A 15,817-nucleotide genomic window follows, 5' to 3' on the forward strand; every position below is an offset into this window, starting at 1 on the left:
AACATCCATAATAAACAGACCTGATCTTAATGAATGACTTTTCTTATCTCCATACTGACGGAGCTTAAGCATTCCCGGTAAACGACCACATTCTTGACCTAAGCTAAGCGGCTAAGATTTAGTCCGTTTCCCAGTAAATAATCAACAGAAAATCCCAGCATGAAAATTTATAAAACACGTGGCGGAGTGCTTGGGGTGAGAATCAGAGTGAAAACTACAAGGCGGCCATAATGATGATTGTGTTTGGAAGCCCGCAGACAGAAACTGTTTCAACGGTGCTGAGGTTTATTGCAGCCGCAGCTGAGTGGTTACGGAGCAGTTTAAACGAGAAAAAAAAAGGAAAAAAAATCTTTTTGGCAAAGACAAACGCGTCTGGGAGCCTAAAAACACAAACTTGAAAGGATCGTCATTATAGTTTTCACGTGAATAGTTAAAACAAGAAATACAACAATGGTGGACCACGGGTCTCGTCAAGTTTCATAACGTTTCGGCGGCATAGTGATATATAAGTGTTTTAGCGCACCGCTAGCGAAGCCGCTGAAGACACATCACTCAAACATGTCTAATTTGGAAACCACGCTTGTGGAAAAGAAGATTATTTTTTAAATTTTTATTCAAATGTGCTGTGTTTTCTTATGTAAAAGATTAATGGCAAATACTTGCCATGAACATGCTTTTGCATTGATTTTTTTTAGACAATTATTTGACATCGTACATACATGAATTAAAATAATTTTCAAAACATGTCAAAATTATATTTATTATATTACTATTATTGCTTCGTACTCCGCGGCCTTAGTGCATGCAGGTTGAAATATATTCCGCCATCCATTATTCTCAATACATATCGCTGCGAGCAGGCACTGTTTTGTTAGGCTGGGCAGCTATTTTTTGCCATATTGTCCATCAGAAACTGAATTGAACTAGTGTGGCTTGGATCCGCTTTCCCCGATCCAATATTACTGCGAGAGGGGACCTGCAGAGTGCACTTTTGATGGACCTGGAGTGTCTTTTTTTGCTGTTACTGTATTTCTGCCTTAAATGTACTGCACTTGTGCGGCCAAAATCCATTTTCCCCGATCCCATATTGTCTGAAGCGGGGAACGGCAGATGGCGCTTTTTTGCATTCTGGCCCTGCCTAAAATTAAATCCATGGTTGTGGCCGCCATCCTTGAGTTCCTGGTGAGAGCAGGGGCTGGAAGAACAATTTTCTTGTTTTGCCCCGTCTAAAATGAACTGTACGGTTTTAGCCGTGATCAGTTACCCCCAGTAGACTAATGCTGAGAGCGGGAAACAAGAAGGCAAATTTGTGTTGTAGTGGTTGCTTTTTTTAAATTATTTTTGCCTTAAAAATAAACAGCACCCATACAATTGGGATCCATTATCCCCATTTGACTATTAATGAAAGCAGAGGCCTGCAAAGCGCATGTTAAAAATGATGGGGGAGGGCTACTTTGCAGAAGCACGATAAAAGACGGATTCAAGTAAACCACACGATCCTAACAAACTTTTAATATATTGTCATATTTACTTACGTGGAAAATAAGTATTTAAGAGGGTTAAGGTTTTATCAACTAATATAGCTGTAAAATTCAAACATTTTTCATTGAATTATTAGTTTAGAACCAGGTTTTTTATTCAAATAATTGTTACTATCATAACTAGGAATGATAAACAATAAATGTTGTTTTTTTCCTACAGACACAGATAACCGCTAAAATTCTGTTCTAGATAATAATGAGTTTTATATTTTTCTTAGCCATGGCATATGTGATATGAAGTATTGGAGTACTTGTAGAATGTTTAAGAGTGACATATTTATGAAATTGAAAACACCCGAAATCATATGCATTTTAATGCAATATATATTTGTCAGCGTGATGGTGCTCATAACAATATAATGTCATTATAGTTATTGGTTGGTTGGTTGGTTGGTTGGTTGGTTGGATCCCTTAACCCCTAGGGTCATAGGGCCACCATTTTTGTGGTGTGTCTTGGGCAAGTACAGCTTGGTGGCGCCCATTCCTCTCCAGGCCGACATATGTTTCCACCCGGTCTCGAACCGGGGACCTTTCGCAGGTTAAGCGAATGTGCTAACCACTGATTTAGCTATAGTGTCCCTTGTGGACACATGTTTACTAAAGATGTATTTTATTGTAAACAAAAATAACGAACAAAGATGAATTAATCGGAATCGTCAAATGTTTTTACTTTTACCAATATTGCAAAAGGTTGGAAAAAAAAAGTTCTCTGTCTTCAGAATTAGGATTTTTATCAAAGAAAAAAACAATTGTGCACCACAAAGAAAAATTTATCATGTATGCAGACATCATCTATTAATAATTCCACAATCCTCACATTGTATGCGATTTGAAGTTGGATTCCAGAGGCTGGCGCCTTCATTCACACAAGAGTTGAGGAAGTAAGCATAATAGTTAACGCAATCACACCTCGGAGGCTGGTTGACATTTTATCTTTTATCTGTAAAGAATGGAGGGGGGGGGTTGTAGGGTTGCTAAAGTGCTGAGTGGAAAGGTTGTCAAGGGTTAGTAGTGTGAGGTGCAAACAATGCCACACTGGAACAAGGCACTCCGATAAGAAAAAGTTTGGAAGGGGGAAAATGAGGACAAACGAGAGGTTGCAAAGTGAAAGTTGGACAGCACGTGGTTCAAATTCAGATATGATCAGAAATCCAACTCAGCGTGACATGGCTCGCTAATCCCGGTACGCGAAAAGACGAAACGAATCTCCGATCTGGACAAAACCTCGAGTCGCCGGATTTCTCTTCCAGCTACTAATGCCAAGCCTAAACACCTTTCATGCATTTGTCCCCCAGTAAAAGATTGCATACCCACGGGTATAACACCTGTTGTAGAGTGTTCCCTAAGGGTGGCTGATACGACAATATTAGCTTGCTGAGGATTTAAACAAGATCGTAATCTCACCAAATTGAAAGATTGGGAGATCGGCTATTCTGTTTGGGTAGTCACCGGCCTGGATTTAGCCCATTATTTTGCTAACAAAGCCCCCAATGTTTTTAAGCAAATAGCAACGCTTTAGCAGTTAGCTTTACTTTAGCCGCTAACATCACTTTATCAGTTGATCTGAGATAATTTAGCAGCTAATGCCAGTTTAACAGACCTTAACTACTAATGCTACTGCTTAAATTGTGGACGTGCTTGTATAAATCCTGTGATTTTCTTTGCAGTAAAGTAACACAAAAATAATAATAATGCATGTTTTAATCTCCTTGCATGAATGCCTTATGTAAACCCATGCAAGATATTAGATAGTTCAAGACCAAAACAAGATCATAATCCCACAAAATTGATTGTTAGATCGTCTATTCTGTTAGGGTAGTCCTTGGCTTGGATTCAGCTCATGGTTTTTGCTAACGTGACCACTAGTCAAATTGGCTAAGAGCAGAGCTTTGGTAGCTAGCTTTACTTTGGCCGCTAGCATCACTTTAGTAAGTAAGGCAAAATTTTACATTAACAACTAAAGCTAGCATTGTGGATACAGTTGATACCTGCTGAAGCGATTTGTATTAACACCTGGTAAAACTTTCAAATTGTAATTGAAAAGAAAAACATGGTCAAATCGAGATGGTGATTTTGTTTTTGTCATGGCCCACCCCAATTTCACCATTATAAAAATACATAATTTTGGTAGGTAGATGGAGTTGCATATTAGCAAAAGAATACCTAAAAGTATTCTTTTTGAGAAACGTATTATTTTTTACAGCTATTATTTATTATTATTGTATTATAATATATTTTCATCTTCACTTTATGTATTAGAAATCCCTTTTCCAATTAATTCTAGATAACTACTAATGCTAGCTTTGGTGACATGGCCCTCAGCCGCCAATGCCATTGGCTTTGCATTTATGCACAGTGTTAAACGACGCAAATTATGTTAAATATGACATTATTAAAATGAAACCCTGTCCAGAAAATATTTCCCACCCCCCCTAAAAATACATATAATAAAAATTAAGATTGCTTTTAAGTTTTTGAGAAATATTGATATCATAAGTTTAATTTATCAAATCCATGCCTGAGTGTATGAAAGCATTAAACAGTCATGACTGAAAGAGAAAGTAGGTTTATGTTGACATGATGATAGTGATTTAGGTCACATCCTGCTTGCCTGTTTTTGGTGGGAGCAGGAAGATTATCTTGTAATTCTAAATGAGCTACTTGCCATGAACCAATTGCATAAACACTAATCATGCATCGGCTTGTTTCCCGACATTTTCCTATTTGCTTGTTGCTTGCGAGGATTATGTTGTTGGGTTTTTTTCATATAAAAAAACGACACGAGCCAGTAATCCAAAGCAACACAAAAAAAAGCTAGGCCCGAATTGACCTCGAAATTTTCTTTTTGAGATAAAAGCAAGACGGAATAAGGTTTGGACTATGCCAGGAGGAAATTGACCATGCGGCCTCACAAAACATTGAAGAACCTGGTGACAGTATGAAATAATTTTCCACTCTTAAGTTTTTGTAACTCAGATTCAGATTCAGATATACTTTATTGTTATTCTAGTACACGTGTATACAGGACGAAATGTCGATACATCTGACCCGCACAGTTTCCTTGAATGTACAGATATAAATAAAATGTTGTCTTGAGTTGGAGTATTGAAGTACTAATAATATACTAAATAATTATGGCTATGTATAGTATTATACAATAGTACAAAGAGTGCAAGAGTAGCAGCTAACCAGATGTGCAAAATGGGCAGTCAGGTAAACAAGTCACTGTACAGTAACAATAACACTGTAGTACGATAGTGCAGAGGAGAACAGATGTGCAAAGGAGTGGCTAGGTATAAAGAACTCCTAGTAGTGCAAAAAAACAAAACAGACAAACAGATGTACAGATTAGCAGCAGTGTAGACTTACTATGTGTGTAATTGACCATTTTATGTAACTGAAGCATGTGTTTTCAAAGAAGATGTACTACTAATGCATAAATGATAAAATTGTGCAAAATTCTAAAGCATATTTCCAAATTTTCTCACATTAACAAGGATGAATTTCAGGCAGCGACAGGACATACAATCTAGTGTTAATCCCTGCGAGCAACAACAAACAACGTCAAGTGCTTAAAAGTGCTAAAAACGACCACCCGGAAGAGCTAGCTTTGCAAAATGGTCATCCTAGTTGTAAGCTGGCGACAAAACTTTTCCGCTTCTTCAAAAGGTGTGTCAAGGTTTGTATTATAACTAAAAATGTCCAAACACAAATAATGCTATGGATTAGTACATGTGCTTTTGCTTGTTGGGTAAATCAATGATACTTTTTTGAAAAGAATGAATGTTGACTCCACTAGGAATCGCCATATAATACACACAGGAGCTTTAAGAGCAGAATGCAAAATTGCTTCTCTGCTCGTCAGACCTTTTTTTGACTGCATCCGAAAATACTCTGAGTGGATGATGATCTAACCACTGACTCCTATTTCCAGAGTTGGTGGCCTGCTGCTCCAAAAAAAAAAAAAAACACACACACACACAAATCCCGGTTTTGCTGTGCTCGTATATGGCTTTCGGGATTGTTTCGCAAAGTCTTCTCCGGAAAGTGGCGGGAGAACATTTATCAGCGCCCACCTTGCCACTGATAAGGTGTTTCTATTTATTCCAAGTGGAGCAGATAAAACCTGAATGAAGCATTTGTTGCGGCGACAGCCCGACAGAGGCTGAGCTAGCTTGTGTGCGTCCATGTGAGCAGATGGCCCGGACCGGGAGAGCATCCTTACTCCGGCTCAGAAACGGCAACCCTCTTTCCTGCTTCCACATGCCTCCGACAGTGTTAATCCATCAAGACTGTTTATATAATGTTATTTAAAAAGGAAATAATCCCCGGGGAGGCGGGGGCCTCCCATGTACAGTAGGTCTGTGCTAAAGGGGGCGCATGCTGGCCCAAGCACCAATAAAAGACGATTTAGAGCGACAAGCCGGCAGAACAGAGAGCGGTTCTGATGGAGGAGATGCACACGGAGGGAACCGAGTGGGAAGGAAACCCTCAATAGAAGCTCTATTGGTCGCAACTAAAAAAAGAAAAAGAAAACAAAAACAGACAACACGCCTTGCAAGCTGAACAACTGTTGACAAGCTTTAAAAAAAACTGTCCAGACATGCTAAAAGCGAAATGCCATTCATTCCATATTGCATGTTAGTGGCACGGTAGTGGTTAGCTTGAGTGCTTATTCCGGCCTCCTCCACTATTCAAAGAACAGCCTCCCCTTGATTTTTTATATTTGGTATAAATAATCATCAATTAAACCATTGTCCCCAAACCCATATTGCTGCGAGCGGGGACCGGCAGAGCACATTTTTAATCAGGGCTTGTGCTTTTTCCCCCCGTTCTGTCCAAAAAAAAAAAGAGAACTGATCTTGTGTGGCCGTGATCCATCATCCTGAATCTCCTATTACTGTGAGCTGGGGTCGGCAGAGCGTATTTTCATCGAGACTAGTTGCTTTTCTGACATTATGTCCACCCAGAAGTTCACTGTACTTGCGCGTCCGTGATTCATTATTTCTAATCTCAAAATTCTGCAGCAGGGGGCCAGCAGAGTGTGTTTTTGTCGAGCCTAGCGATTTTTTTTTTCCATTCTGTCCACTAAAAAGTGAACTTGTCTGTCCCGGATCCATTATTCCCAATCACATATTGCTGCGAGCGTGGTTCGGCAGAGCACATCTTTATTAAGCCTTGAGGCTTGTTTTTGCCATTTTGTACACCAAAAAGCGAACTGCACATGCACAACCAAGATTCATTTTCTACAATTGCAGAATTGCTGCAAGCAGGGACCAGCAGAGAGCACTTTAATTGGGCAGTGTAGCTATTTTTTTCAAGTTGCTGTATTCCTGCCTAAAATAACTGCACTCATATGGCGAGGAATATTATCCCCTTACCCATATTTCTGTGAGCAGGTACCAGCAGAAGGCACTTTTGTCGGGAGCGTGCCGTCCTGGCCCACCTAAACCTAAATGCACGGGTGTGGCCACGATCCATTATCCCCAGTCAACTGTTTCTGAGAGAATGGACCGGCAGCGCTTTTTTTTCCTTTTCAGTTTGGGCCACTGAAGCATGTTGTTGTGGCCCGCCTTAAATGAACCGCACTGTTTTGGACGCGATCCATTATCTTGAGATGATTATTGCTCAGAGCCGGAATGAGAAACAATTTGTTTGAGTGACATGGTGAGGAGATCCCTGAACTATTTGTTGTACCTTGAAAACTTTATCATTTAGGACCGTGTCATGAGAACTGTCATGGCTTGAATTATAATATCTATATCTGTTTATACACAGCACTGCTCATGAAACTAATCACAAAACAAACCATAAAATACAGCAAGAACCCAAACTGATTAACGCAAAACAAAACACACTGAGGTCGAGTGTTCGAGTCCTAAAATGACTGAAGGACATCAAATCGAAAGTCTTATCAAACATATTCATGTAGAACAACAGAATCAATCACATAACACATTTATGTATCAGCAATTTATGTAACACAGTGCATTTGTCATGGTGGGGGAAAAAATTCGAAGTCAATTAATCTTGTGTCCTAAAATAACAAGAAAGTACTGCACTTCAATCAATCATATAGCAAATCTATGACAGAGATTGATTTAAGTCCTTAAAGCAACTGAAAGACCATTTTCAGAAGGTTACAACTTTTTTTTGGTTTGAACAAATTTATTGACACTAAAAACAGAAAACAATCATGACAATCTCAACAGCAATTAAGCACATTCACAATATTATATTCCAATATTACGTTTTTAACAGCAAACACAAAGTGAGGTTTGAACAAACCTTCTCGAAAATCAAACATATTCACAATTTCATTATATAACATCTTTGTTAGTGTCAATAGATCCGTCCAGGCCAAAACTGCCAGAGAAAGTAAAAAGGGAAATTTGGAAGGAAATTTTATGACTGTATGTTGGGATTACCACAAGTACTACTACGAGTACTATTACAAGTAAAAGCGTGATAGTTAAAACCGGTAATAGTGATGCGAAAGAGCTTTGAGGAAACACAAAAAAAATTATGATAAATTAAAAAGTGAAGTTGACATGAAAGAGCTTTAATCAAACAATAGCTTACAACAAATTAAAAACTAAAGAATGGTGATCATGGGATGTGACATAATAGTCTGTGGTCTGTGCAACACTTTGATACTCTTTGTGATTAACCGCGTCACAAATAAACATGACTTGACTTGACGTGAAATTGATGCCGAAGTGCTTTTGGCAAACTCTCCCTTGAAAATAGAAATAATCATTTATTAAAAACTGAAATTGATGTAGACGAGCTCTTGGCAAACACTGCCTTAAATATCATAAGTATAAAAACGATTAAGAAAAATAAAAGAAAACTAAAAATGGTGCAAAAGTGCTCTTAGCAAGCACTTCCTTTAAAAAAGAAATATATAAAAATAATAATAGTAAATAAAAACGTTGGAATTGATGCTTAAAAAAGTCATGAGAATGAATTGAAAACGGGAAAATTCACGTGAAAGTCCTAGGGGCAAACACTCTCTTTAAAAAAAACAACAAAAAAATGTAAAAAAACGGTTAAATTTATTGGAAAGTGCTCTAGGCATACACTCTCTTTAGGTAATGACATAGAATTACAACGATGATAGTAATAATAATAATAATAAATACAATTGTGATTTTCTTTGCAGTAAAGTAACACAAAAATAATAATAATGCATGTTTTAAAAGTGGTAACATTGATTCAAAATTGGTATAATCAAGCGCTCTCTTGAAAAATAATAAATAAATTAATAAGTGAATATGGAAAAACTGACAAATTGATGCGAATGTGCTTGGCAACACTCCTCAAAAATAGCCCAAAGTACTCCAAGGAAAATCTTCCCCCATCCATCCGTCCATTATGTGCACCGCTTATCCTCAGTAGGGTCGCAGGGGTACTGGAGCACGTCCCAGCCATCCTCGGGCAGTGGGCAGGGGACACCCTGAACTGGCTGCCAGCCAATCACAGGGCACACAGGGACAGACAACTCACTTGCTCATTCACACCTAGGGACAATTTGGACCGGCCAATTAACCTGAATGTTTTTGGAATGTGGGAGGAAACCGGAGTGCGCTGAGGAAACCCACGCAAGCACGGGGAGAACACGCAAACTCCACAAAGAAAGGTTCGATCTCATGACCTCAGAACTGTGCAGCACACGCGCTAACCACTGCACCGCCGTTCTGCCCTAGCCCAAAGTACTCCAGGGATAATCTTCCCCCAAATAAAAAAATGTAAAAATTAAAAAATAAACTGTGGAAATGATTCAAAAGTCCTCTTCACGAACACTCCTCAAAAATACTCGTAAATACAAATCAAAACACAGAAATCGTTGCGAAAGTGCTCTAGACAAACGCCACCTAAATGAAAAAATAAATAAACAAAAATAACCTTCAAAATAGTTAAATCAATACGAAAGTGCTCGAAGCAAACCCACACTTAAAACGAAAGAAAACTTACCTCGAAATGGAGGGAAGGTTAAGTTCAATAGCCCAAAAGAAGCCGGGAGTTTTGTTTTTTTTTAAGTCCACAAATGCCCGAAGCTCTCTGCTTCCTTCGCTTCCTCAAAAGAAGTCACTCCACATGTTCCTCCCCGTGGTGAGTTTCTTCGAGAAAGGCACTCATTCCTCTTCAAAGCTCCAAAATGTCAGCGGGAACGACGCAGAACGAGGTAGGAGGGGTAAAAAAAACTCTTTGTAGAACGAACGTTTTTTTTCTTTCCACGCCCAGGTACAAAGTCACATGGTCGCGTCCAGGTGAGTTTCCTCCCAGAACGCACCTGTGGGAGCGGGGATAGATTCAGGCGTAAGGGAGGAGGAGACGACGGTTGACTGGCAGCGGTTATTAAACGATCGAATTCCAGGGAGGGGGGACGACGGCGCTCCGGTGTGACCGCCGCCGCTTCTGCTGCTGCTCCACGCGAGTGGCAGACGGCAGAATAGGAGGAGAATATGGAGGAGTGGTGGACGAGGGGGAGACAACTCGACTGTGAGTTGAGGTTGTCTCTTCTGACTCGTTGGAATGTTTCCCGCGGGCGGTGGGAAGCGGGAGCAGGGGTGGCGGAGGAGGGGTAGGAGGATTGAGCCAATCAAGGACCAGTCCGGGTGATGGGAGGCGTGGCCTCACGTGGGGGAGGAAACTACGTCAGTGTTGTGGCTTTACATACGAGATACTCGCCCCGTAGCTGTGCTCGTTACTCAAAATTGTAAGTCAAGTAAAGTCATGTTTATTTGTATAGCCCTTAATCACAAAGAGTCTCAAAGGGCTGCACAGACCACAGATTATTGCAAACTCCAGACTGAAAGGCTGCTTATTACAGTCTCATCTCCCATCTCATGTCATTAGCTGCACCGCTTATCCTCAGTAGGGTCGCAGGGGTGCTGGAGCCCATCCCAGCAATCATCAGGCAGTGGGCAGGGGACACCCTGAACTGGTTGCCAGACAATCGCAGGGCACACAGGGACAGACAACCCGCTCACTCATTCACACCTAGGGACAATTTGGACCGGCCAATCCACCGGAAATGCATGTCCCTGGAATGTAGGAGGAAACCGGAGTGCCCGGAGGAAACCCACGCAAGCACGGGGAGAACATACAAACTCCGCACAGGAAGTCCGGTAGCTGGATTTGAACCCACACAGGAGGTTCCCAAGACCTTAGAACTGTGCCGCACATGCGTTAACCACTGATCCGCCGTGCTATTTACAGTAAGAACCAATATTTATTTTTCACTATAAAAAACTTTTTTGTAGCCATGCAAATAATTATTGTGAAGCGTTTTTATACTCACACCATTTGCAAAGTGAGTTGTGATAGCTAAGTAGCATGGACTATTATTAAAAATAAGGAGGGGATTAAAGCAAGGAAATCTTCTAATGGCATGAGAACCTTCACAAGTGTAAGTTTTTAAAAAATGTCACATTTTTAATACCCTTTGCGTACACCCGTTACTCCACTGTCCCAGCTCATTTCACGTCATACCAAAGGTAAATAAACTGTCATTTTCCCTTTACATAAATATCTATTTATAATGTTATTTTATCATTTACACATTCGTAATTTAACTGAGCTAGATATATACTATTTTGTTATTTCCATGTTTTTATCCGGGGTAGAAGAAAAAAAAGCTTAAAGGTGTGTTTAATTATAAAAGAAGGCTTATGGTAAACAGTGTGCATTTATATAGCGCTTTTCAAGTCACTGAAGACCTCCTAAATCGCTTTACAATGTACTTCACACACACACTCACACACTGATAGCAGCGACAGCAATGAAAGGCGCCTACTCTAGTACTCTCAGGTAGATAGGACAATAGCAAGAACCCCAGGACGACGAGACCACTTCAGTTTTAAATGTTACAAAGATAAAACATAAGTTAAGAATGACTACAACTGGTTGGGTTTGATAGTTTTAACGACCAATGAATGGAGTTGACGATGTGAACTTCCAGTCGCTCTTTTAAAGGAGCGGTACGGAATTTGGAACCTTTTTCCGCCGCTGCCGCCATCCCCTGGCTTGTTCGTGATACACATGCAAGTACATGCAATGTTTTACACGTGCTTAAATAAACTCTTCTTTTTTCATATTTCTTTGAGTTATAGTTGGCGTTTGGATTCTGTTGAAGCAGGCTTTTTCTTACTTTCACCATTTTCATGTTACACCCACGTAGAAACAAAACAAAAACCCGTAAGGATAAGCATGATGTCTCTCTTCAGCACTCACCCCACCCCCATTCCGACTACATAATGGATTCTGTCCCGAACAGCTTTGATAAAAGTCAGATAAAAGCAGGATAGGCAAGCTGGGGAAAAAGCATAAGGGCTCTTTGAACTCAGTTGGGCATTGTTATCACATAATAGAGATAATATTTAACTTTCAACATTTTAAGGACACCTTAAACAAAGTGCCCGCCATAAAAGTATTAAAAAGCCATAAAAGCAAGAGTCACCGAAGCTTTTGAAGCTGAGAGCTATTTTTTGTTACTGATTAGCGCAAAGGGCTACCAGTTTATATATTTTTTAAATAACAAATGATCATGTTAATTAGCATACATGAAGTTCATATTATCGGGTCGTGTATTTTACACACAAAATACAACCCATATCCAAAATGTTAAGAAAAAACGAAAAAACGTGCTTGTATAAAACCGGAAATGGCAAACCTTTACCGTTGAAGCAGTTTATTCACGAGCAAAGATTTAGTCTCGCTTCAAAATAAAGCAGCTTTAGACTGAAATACGAGTCTTGAGTCAATATTTTGTTGATTAGATTTGAAAAATCGGTAGTGTTTATTTGTGACGCCCTTAATCACAAGGAGTCTCAAAGAGCTGCACAGACTACAAATTACTATTACACCATCCCCTGATCTAAAACCTACATGCAGGCAAGGAAAAACTCAAAAACCTCGACATGAGGAAAATGAAGAAACCTTGAGAAGGGACCGCACATGAGGTAATCCACCTTCCAGGATGGCTAGGCTCCAATGGGCGTTTTTAAGGGTAGAAAGGCGGTAGTCCCCAACCTTTTCTGTACTACTGATTGGTTTAACACCTGACACTATTCTATAATAATAAAATCGGTAATAACAATAGTAAAAAGCCTAAATCCATTGTTTAATCACTAGAAAATTAGAGATGTAGATGATATAAAAAACAGCATGGGATTTTATCTCATCATAACACTACTTTTACTCACAGTACCATGTGGTACCACTAGATGTCCTATTGTGTCATGTAACTGAAAACAATTGCTAAAAGGAAGAATGCAAACCACAGAAAGTTAAAGTCATTTTTCTTATAGGTTTTCTGCAAAGGCTTTCTGGGAAATCCTGTTTTTTCAGGTAGCCATAGCCATCAGCTCCTTCTAGGTGAGGCTCATGGTAAGTAAAACAAAAAGAAACTCCACCAATGGGTATTATATGGTTGTTGTTGATTTATGCTTATTATTTAAAAAATAATCTTTAATGAATTGAGGGCTAAATAATATAAACCTCATTGAAGGGACTTGAAATGTCTGCTAGAGAGCAGGAAGTCAAAGCGGTGGCCAGGGTGAAAGGAGTCTCCTGTAACGTTTGCAATGTCCTCCAGACCGGTCAGAGAGTGGCTGATGATTCTCCGGGCTGAATTAATAGCAGTCAATGCAATTTTCAAGTAATAATTTACTTTGATAGGGAGCATGGCGGCGCAGTGGTTAGCTCGTGTGCGGCACAGTTCTGAGATCATGAGATCGAACCTTCCTGTGTGGAGTTTGCATGTTCTCCCTGTGCTTGTGTGGGTTTCGTCCGGGCACTCCGGTTTCCTCCCACAATCTACACAGCATGCACTTACTTTTACTCAAGTAAATATTTAGATAAAGAAAATAATTACTAAACCATCAGTTTAACTCAAAATAGCTAAACCCAAATATATTTTCCTCCTCGGTGTTGGGATAAAAGACGCGCGCCTTCCTCCTTCACCTCCCTCACGTCAGAAGTCATTTCTGCTTCTTGCCAATAGCTTACAAGCTTTACAAACTTTCTTTCTTCTTTTTAGCCAAATGTTTCCCTATTTGCAGCTTGTAATCTGCATCATTTGATTTTCTTTTCGATTCCATTTGGTTCAGTTTCACTTTTGTTCGCCGCATGACGCAGAGATGCGCACTTCGGCGCCAAACCATTCATTAAGGCGCTGCAATTTTAGTGCACACTTGATTTGAGGGACTCGGGCCCCAAGTGAACCCCAAGCTGCATATTTCAGTCGAAACGCACAGTCTTTGCTGGGGTAAGCACAGCCGGAGTAAAGCTTCGTGTTTGCTTTGGCGGCAAATTAAAGCTTCGGGTTTATTTCGGGCTTGTTTATCAAATCAAGTTAATTCGTTGGGTTTGGTCGCGTTCGGGTTTGTATAGATAGATAGATAGATAGATACTTTATTCATCCCCGTAGGGAAATTCACACTTCCAGCAGTCTACCCCGTTGTTTATAAACAGATGAACATGATGCCCTAGAGGTGCTCGTAGCGAAATGGATGACGTCACGCCAGTCCAAAAATTCGACATCCCTGCGGCAGATGGAAAACTTTTCTTTGCGAAAATCCAGGGATACACCACCTCGTGTTAGCAAGTCCGCCTCCTCTCCGATTCCCCCCGGCTTTCGTGTCTCTGTTTAGCGGCGTTGAAGCCGGATTGCTCCGGGTAGCTCCGGGTGGCTACACGTTAGCGTCCGGAATGCTAAACGTGAGCCACGTTTCCGCAAAACACAGCAACTGCGCTCCCTGTGCGCTTCGATGTTTTCCACCAGCACTCGATGATCTTATTTGGTCGTGAGTTCGCATTTACCATGATTACGGATGGTACCGAAGACTTATAACGCCGCTAGCCGCTTCGCTAGCTCCGGCTCTTCCTCCACAATAGGCCCTTTCATCACGCCGGCACGAGAATTCTTCAGGGCAAGGAGTTGAAATTCCTTGAATACACGCATTTCTTGTGCGTTAAAACCCATGTCCATAGGATAGAAGTAATCCATAGTATAGTTGTCAAAACGGGAAGAAACCAATGTAACCGCGGTGTACTTGTCCCACCAAAGATCCACATTCACGCTGGACTGGATGATGAGGTTTTTACTACAGTTACTGCAAATGGATGAGTCACAACTTTAGCTTTTCTGTTGGCTTTGATCTCATTGCAGTTCTCTCTCTTGTAAGACTGCCAACAAAGCATATCAAAGAGCACACATTTAGTTGTAAGCTTGTAGTTGTGCTCATTTTAAGTCCTTCACGGGTGTTAAACAAAAATAAGCGTTGTATTTTATTACCTTGTGTCTTATATCATATAACTCAGCCATTTGGGGCTCCATTTAGTTTTGCAGGTCCTGCCAGGACACTGCAAGGCTCTTTGTCATTTCTCTGACTGATTTATTGCCATGCAAATGTGGCCCCGCGTCTGGGGAAACGCCCGGTGTCTGCCAGGCTGGACGTTTCGAGTCACGAGAGTTGACACGGCCACAAAGCTGGCAGAGATGCACGAGGCCAGATTGGTGGAGATGGCCTTCACAGGTTCTAACGTTGAATGATGAGCTCCAGGAAAATGTAGGCCAAGCCAGACAAGCGTCAGGGGAGCGGACACCTCCAACAACCCCACCCCCCAATCACAAACAGGAGGGGTGTTCAATGTGTCTGAACATGTTTTGTCCTGAAGAGTAATGAGGCTACATGCTCTTAAATGTGCAACTCTAAGAGATGGCAGGAACCAATGAAGAATCGTGAGAATAAAAACTGAAAAAATATCAAAATTATTCACAGTAATTTTCGGACTATCAGCTGCGACTTTTGTCACACAATTTCTACCCTGCTAATGTACGCATTTTTTTTTATAAAGGCCACTCAAGCAAAAAGAGAAAAGAGTGAGACATTTGGTGTTAAGGATGTCACAACTGCCAATAAACACCATAGAGGAAAAGGTGTAACATACGCTAATGTGCTTTGTACATGAATAAAATTAGCATAAACTGATCCTCATCTGGGAAAATAATAAAGCATATGACGCTTAAAACTTCGCATAGATATATATCGTTGGTGAAATGCTGGAAAGTAATCGGGAAGAACGGAAACGATGAAAAGAGTTTAAAAAAAGGGTGAAAGCACAGAGAGCTGATGGCCAACATGCTTCCACTTTGCACATGGGCACATACGGCCTATAGTCAGGTGTTGCTTTTGTAGGAACAACATGTTTTTTCATTTATAAATGTACAATCAGAATAGCCCAGGGTTGCTGGGACGATGAAATGT

At 40.4% G+C, this 15,817-nt stretch overlaps 1 protein-coding gene across 1 annotated transcript in view; it reads right to left on the minus strand.

Annotated features, from left to right (window-relative positions):
* Positions 1 to 10,051, minus strand: part of plxnb2b (plexin b2b) — a 357,777-nt gene extending 347,726 nt beyond the window's left edge. The window contains exon 1 of the mRNA XM_088340578.1: positions 9,519 to 10,051. The gene's annotated coding sequence lies outside the window, so the exon portion shown is untranslated. The remainder of the gene's footprint in view (positions 1 to 9,518) is intronic.
* Positions 10,052 to 15,817: the final 5,766 nt, after the last annotated feature.

Source organism: Urocampus carinirostris, chromosome 7, assembly GCF_059441175.1.
Source record: "Urocampus carinirostris isolate Australia breed hairy pipefish chromosome 7, RoL_Ucar_1.0, whole genome shotgun sequence".
In the NCBI taxonomy this organism is placed as follows: Eukaryota; Metazoa; Chordata; class Actinopteri; order Syngnathiformes; family Syngnathidae; genus Urocampus; species Urocampus carinirostris.